General features: G+C 45.9%; 1 pseudogene; it reads left to right on the forward strand.

Annotated features, from left to right (window-relative positions):
- Positions 1–4,080: 4,080 nt before the first annotated feature.
- Positions 4,081–4,603, forward strand: LOC147684850 (ferritin, lower subunit pseudogene; annotated as a pseudogene).
- Positions 4,604–7,155: the final 2,552 nt, after the last annotated feature.

Here is a 7,155-nt window from a genome sequence, read left to right on the forward strand (position 1 = left end):
AGAAAGAGGGGGAGGAGATGAGAGAAAGTCAAAGAAAGAGAAAGGGCAGACACAACAAAAGAGAAGATAGCGAGGACAGAAGGTAGGAGAATGGGAGAACCAACAGGAGCTGCCATAGAAACCCTTCAAACAAGGCAACAGAGTCCATGTGCAGTGATACAACTGCAGGTCCCTTTCTGTTTCAGAATACCCCAAACAGCGCCCCGTTGATCAGACGTATAAATGCGTTTACAGTGTTTACTTGAATGGAAGCACACTGGCACTCTGCCAGGATAACATTAAAGTGCTTCTATCATTCCCACCAGGCAAATTACAGCTCATTAGCGAAGATCTATCAGAGTGCATAAGCACCCTCCAGCATTGGATTGCAGCAGTCAGATCAGTCCCAGCTGTGCTTTGTCATGACAGTGTTATCCCACGCTCACATCTCTTTCTGTGGGATTCCACTACAGTTGGCATGAGTGGCCCGAGTGTAGGCTGTGACTAGCTTCAGTGCTGCATGGGTGTTACTTTGATCCTGCTTAGGTTGTAGCACTGCTTGAATGCTGACTAGTGTTTCGTTCTGTGAGCAGCCATTTCTACAGGCTGGAACACCCTTATGTAGATGTGTCAGTGAGTATGAGTGGCCAAGCAATCCCTTACCTTAGTTTTATTCTTGTTACTCCCATTTTTTCAAAAATATTTCCCATTTTTTGCATCCAAGTCCTGAGACACAACCAACTTTTCAGCTTGGAAGTACCTTTTGATCAGTGCCCCCGGATTTAAAGTATTTATATTTTTGTCATTTCCCACTGTATTTATCCATATTTATTTTTTGCTCATTTTACCTCTATTTATCTATATTTATTTTAGGTTTTGTGAAAAAATTAAGCTGAAAGGTGTATATGTCTGCATGTATTTAACCAGCTGATGTGCACTCGTGCCTCAACACCTGACAAGTTTCAATTATATATACACAGTCAGATGGTGAAATATGCACTTGTAAGAAAATATGTATATTTTAGTATCAAGGTTGTGCTAATCTACTGCTGTTTAAGGCTCTTTACTAAAATCCCTATTTTTTTATACCCTTGCTTGACAATCCGCACATCTATTGGCCCGGCAGTCATGATTGACAGCATTTAGAATCACTCAAAAACAACCCATATTTTCGTTTTTATCCACAATTAAAAATAAATACAGGCGGGAAAACGAATGGTTTTCTGTCTGTATTTATCAGTAAAAATCAGTAAAAACGGAAAACAGGGAGCCTTACTTTTGATTGCGGAATATTACACAGTTGTGACAAGTATGTACTATTGCTTTTACATTTCCAAATGAATTTTTGCGAATTGCCAATTGATGTACAATATGTAGATAGCCTAGAAGTACTAATGCACATGGCTGAAAACCGTTTTGTGGACCACATCAGGAGAGTTTTGTGTAAAAAAAAAACTCTATTACAAAATAGGGGAAAACATATTTTACTTTTTCCACATTTTTTAGTTAGTGCTCTCACTTTTAGAGGTAAAATAAAATCTCAATTTCCTTGCCACCATCTCTTTTTTGAGTAACTGTTTCAATTCTCACCGTTTGCCTCTACCTGATATCATTAAAAAGTAAACGCTTTGCTTAATCCAGGAATCACGATTATGCTTCGCTACAGATAAAAAATTCATAGACACGTTCGATAGCCTGGCTCATTATTTCTTATCGCAGGGCCTTCGACTTTGTGTGTACAGTACAGTATCTGTGTGTTCGGTTAAACATCTCAGCCGAGACTGCACCAGTCACTCAATGTCTTCTCCTGTTCAAGGCAGCTAATGAGGTCTGTGTGGGCGAGTGCCTCCGCCATCTTCGCTCTGCCGCCTCACGCGGACCCTCACGTGCCACTGAACAGAATGGATTTCTAAAGGTAGTTCGGCTCCCACTTGCATCCAATCAGCTTTGCCGGCTGCTGTTCCACAGCTAGGGTAATTTTCAAAAAGGCATGGCATCTTGAATGTGCTTTGTGGCATACTTTGCGCACTATTTGTATTTATTTTGCTTCAGTAAAATGGCAGACGAGGGCGAGATAGACATAAACTATTTAGTATGGCATGTGTTTAAGTGTGTGGGATTGGGGTGAGTTATTTCATTCCCAATCCACTATGAGTATAAAAAATATCAACTACTGCCCCTCTGCTGCCTTTCTTTATACCCAGAAAACACCAGGGGCCTCATTTATGAGAAATGGCGCATCGCTGCATGAAAGCAGCCATGCGTCACTTCTCAGTGCGCACTCCTTGCAACATACCTGATGCGTCATATTTTAATGTATGAGGTATCATGTCGCAAGGAGCTACAGATAAGTCAGTATTTCTGACGTATCGGTAAGTGCAAAAGTGACGCCCCCCCGTGCATACATTATACCTGACGCATGTATAATGTAGCGCAGGGGTTTACAAAGTGACGCATCTGCTTAGATGCGTCACTTTGTAAATAGTGCGCAACAGAAGGCATGTTTTACGCCGCCGATGCTGTGACGCATCGGAAGCGCAAAACTGACGCAAGGCCTCATAAATGAGACCCCAGATATTCAGTCAGAGGCAATGCTTAATTTGTAAAAAAATAAATAAGTGTCAGGGTCCTTGTAGGGAGGCCAATGCATGATGCACCACACATTGTCCCTGCCAGCACTGCCAATATTAGTCCCAACTAGGGTGACCAACCGTACGTAAATTTCATGGACCGTCTGTTATTTGGGCCTCTTGTCTGTTGTCCCCGATGATCATTTTCACCAGCGCCTTTTGTCTCTAATTCTGGATATTGGAGCAAGCTGCGCTGCCCCCCTATGAGAAGCCTCAGAATTCTGTAACACACTATAGGGGCCAGCTCCCACTCCTGCGGTGAGCACAAGGGCCTGCAGAAGCCCCTCCCTGACCTGGCACAGACTGCATTCATCCCATTGTCATTCTGATTGCCGGCTGAATATTACATACAGAATGATAATGGGCCTCTCTGTGCAGTTACAGCATTTGCCGGGACTCCTCCTGCCCCAGCCTAGGGCATGGCATTCTGCTTTTGTTCGGGGACTGGTGTCATCTCACCAGGGGACAAGATCTGGGGAGGTGGAGGGGGGTGGCATTTTGACACTTCTTACAACGTTAAAAGCACAGACTTTAGATCCCTAGTGTGCCAGCAATTTCTAGGTGAAAAACATCAGCTTAACTTTGGTGATTAATGTATCTGTTTGAGAGATTTGAGTTTTGCAGCAGCGGCTCCCCCGCTAAGGTGAACTAGCATCTCCCCACTGCTCTTTGAGCGGTGCAAGGGAAAAATAGAACGATAATAACAGAATGTTATTATCATTTTATTTTTGGTATGGAGCCAGGTTAGGGGAGGAGGAGTGGCTGGTGCACCATAAGTGCTCATGATGGTTTGAATGGCCGTCTTGGGCGGCCAAACCGTCATGCACACTTAAAAGATTTTCCCCCTGTAGTATTGCACAACCTGGGTGGAGAACTTGCACAGGCTCCCACTCCCTATCTGAGTGCTGAACCAGGCCACTCAAACCAATGACAGCACTGCTGCATTGCTGGTGACAGCAGCGTAGTGTTTGGCTGTGGGAGTCTAGGAGCCTGAGTGCTCTGGTGAGCCAGGAAAACACGGAGGACATAGGAGTGGCGGCGGCTGGTAACCAGCGACCAGCAGGTACGTCTAATTTTACTTTCTTTTTTCTAACACTACCCTACTGCTCTGTCCCCCGCCACCACTCCCAGCCAGACACCATTGGAGTTTTTTCTTATCTGAGTTTTCATTCATCATAAAGTAGCAGAGCGATAGTGTACCTCCAGCGAAGCACAGAGTCCCAGACCTAGGGGAGAAGTCCCTCAGCACGACGCGCAGGTCGTGTCATTACCGGTGCACAGAGGGTTGGGGGAAGGTACTTATACCTCTCCCTGACTTTCTGATGCCTTCTTTGCTGATGGACACACCGTCTCCCACTCTACCGCTTACCCGGCATGTGGCGGAGAAGCATGGTTAGGTAGTACCTTGTAATGCTCTTTTCTTTGTGTTGCAGCTGGAGTAACCACTGCTACGCATTCAGTCCCAACTACGATGGAGTCAAAAGACAGACAGAACTTCCACCAGAAGTGAGAAGCTGGCCTCAACCGCACCATCAACTTCAAATACCATGCCTCCTACGTGTACCTGTCCCTAACTACTTCTACCGTGATCACATGGCTCTGCAGAACTTCTGCTGCTTCTTCCACAAGCGCTCAGCATGCGAGAGGGAACTGGCAGAGAAGCTGGTCAAGTACCAGAAGGAGCGAGGTGGACGAGTCTTCCTGCAGAGCATAGAGAAGCCGGTACGGGATGAGTGGGGCAGTAGGCCTTGAGGCCACGGAGGTCGCTCTGCAGCTGGAGAAGACGGTAAACCAGGCGGTGCTTGACCTGCAGAGACTGGCTGGGGATAAGAATGACCCCCCATATCTGTGATTTCTTGGACTCTGCATTCTTGACGAACAGTGTGGACACCATGAAGTCCCTGGGCGACCACAGCACTAGCTTGTGTAAGCTGGGCACCATCAGCCAGGCCGGCATGGCAGAATCCCTCTTCGACAAGCACACCCCACGCTGAGCATGTCCATTGTAACCGCAGGTGGGACCACTCCCAGAATGGAGTTCTTAAGGATCTGGAGCAGTAGAGGACCACAGGATTATTTCAGACCACTGAGGGTCTGGATACCGGTGTGCAACATTGAAGCCATTTCGGACCAGAGGCTCTGCCCTTGAAGCCCTGGAGACTAGTTTTTAGGTCTCGGGCCTGATCCAACGCATGCGCTGCACTGGTCTGAGACATTTAGTAGCTGCTTTGAAAAGTGCTATTTTCCCGGCCAACAGCTTACAGTCAGGCGCACAAGCATGCGCGTGACATGCACAGCTGCCATCGTACACAGCTGCCATTTTGCTTCTTTTATTGCACATGTGAAGGCCCTCCCTGACCAACGTGCGCCTCGCTTCAATGCCTGCATCACTCTACTGGCCTTCATGTCCGAGTCAGTGGCCTCTACCTCACCTTCAGCTAACTGTATTGTCAATTGGATTTCTTTCAAGCATGGAGGCAAAAATACGTGTACCTTTGAGGGCCAACCAATATTTACACACCAGCTGCAGGCTCACAGTGATGTTGTTTAAAGCTTCAGATCTTAATTTTGTTTATAGAACCATTCCGCACTCGTTCCGATTTTTGAAGACTTTAGCAGTGGTTCTATCTCATTGAGATCCCGCCAATTTAACTCCGCTAAGGATACACAATGTAATCAGGAACTTTCATGATAGCGTATTTCCATCTACACCCTGTGTGACCTCTTTTGCAGTTATTTATGCTCATTACTCACTCGCATTTGCAGCGCACGGGGTAGGGGCTCTAACTTCCTTCCGGTTTGATTGGAGTGAAGCGCTCGTCAGCACTTCTTCCGTTTTAAACATGCCAGTACTTGTAGTTATTCTTACTTTTTCCAGCATGTCTCTGTTTTGTTAAAGTCATTATGTACGAGTGGTATAAATGTCCTGTACAGTTTACGGCCACAAAATAGTAAATAGACGCAAATTTGGAACTACCTTTGCTTCTTGGTTTCCAAGTCTTTCAGGGGGTGTCTTGTTTTGGAAAGGGTTTCCCTGGCACTGGCACAAGCCTCACATTCCACAGCTGCTTGTGGAAAAGCATTTGACCTTTGAACTGTCTTCTAAGCAGCAGGACCTGAGCGAACAGCAGCTCATTTATTCCAGCACGAGGCTTGACAGTGTGCTTGTTAACCCCTCCGCTGCTGGGCTCCCATGACTCATGTCTGTGCTTGTACGGACCAGGGAATAAGCAGAGGGTCTTATTCACATTGAGAGATGGAAGTTTAAGTGGTGAGCGGGTAGGTCATGGTATTCCTCAGTATGCAAGATACGTTATTAGGGGAATGTGCATAGTGTGAAGATGTTGGGGGAGATCTCACTGCACAGGCACATAGTGCTTGGTGGAGAGCACGTGTGCACAGGCAGAGAAGGGTGAAACAAAGGTTTTAAACAAACCTACTGGTGAAAATCTTGTACAAGTAGAAAATGCCTCATCATCTGTCCTGCACACACAGCCTTGCCGATGTTATCCCTAAAGTGCCTTGAAACCGTTCCTACATGGAAAGGTCATCAACCCACCAATATTTTCTTTAATGTAAGTTGAAGCGTATACACAAAATGGTTAACCGAACTCTCCTTAAATTTTGCATGATATGGAGTGCGTGTGACACGTTGTATTACTGTTTGCTTTAGTCCACACTGCATGTTATTGAGGTGTGATGTCAGGAAGTGCCTGGGAGAGGGATGGCAGTCAGCGAGATGCGACAAGAGTTTGCACTGGTGTTTTTTTGTATCCTCCAGGTACTTCTGCGTTGCACAGCCTCTCTATAATACTGATCACGCAGGATCAAACTTTGTGCGTCAAGCGAGCATTTCCTCATTTGCACAGTGATATCGTCATTGCAAATGGGGGAACACCTATGCCCCTACGTTCTTACCTCTGACCTGTGCTGCACAAGGACAAACAAGCTCTCTTGTGGTGCACTAATAGTGGGTCAGCAAGGCAGTGACGTACAGTTAATGCATGCTTCCAGAGCGCATTTTGGATGGGGAAGCAGGAATCTAGTGAAATCCCAGGCAGACAGTGCACCCAAATGTTGCGCCCATGCCCCCACCTTCAAGACCGCTATTCACTGCTGCACTACCCTAGAACAGGTGTAAATTCCACCCTCACACCTGCAAATCCATGGAAATGAAATTCAACAAGCATTGGCATAGCCAATAGGTCTCGCCTTTGGGACCTTATAAGTGTTTAGCCATATAACAGTTGATGTTGTTGCACCAAGGATATTGTACTGCATAACTAAATACTTATAAGCTCCCAAAGGCGAGACCTATTGGCTTTGCTAATGCTTGTTTAACTAAGAATTTTTCCATACAGTTCAGAAGCTCTTCATATTGTTTGACCTTAATGGACCCGAAAATCTAAAGTGTAATAAAACTGTGGTGCTAAGAACTGTGTAATTTGTGGGTGCCCATTAAAGTATTGACATATGAACATATGGCCGTTGCTCGGTGAAGCTGTCCTATGCAACTATAGAGGAGTCTGGCTCTGGCTCACCCCCT

The sequence above is a fragment of the Lissotriton vulgaris genome, chromosome 10 (assembly GCF_964263255.1).
Source record: "Lissotriton vulgaris chromosome 10, aLisVul1.2, whole genome shotgun sequence".
Lineage (NCBI taxonomy): Eukaryota > Metazoa > Chordata > Amphibia > Caudata > Salamandridae > Lissotriton > Lissotriton vulgaris.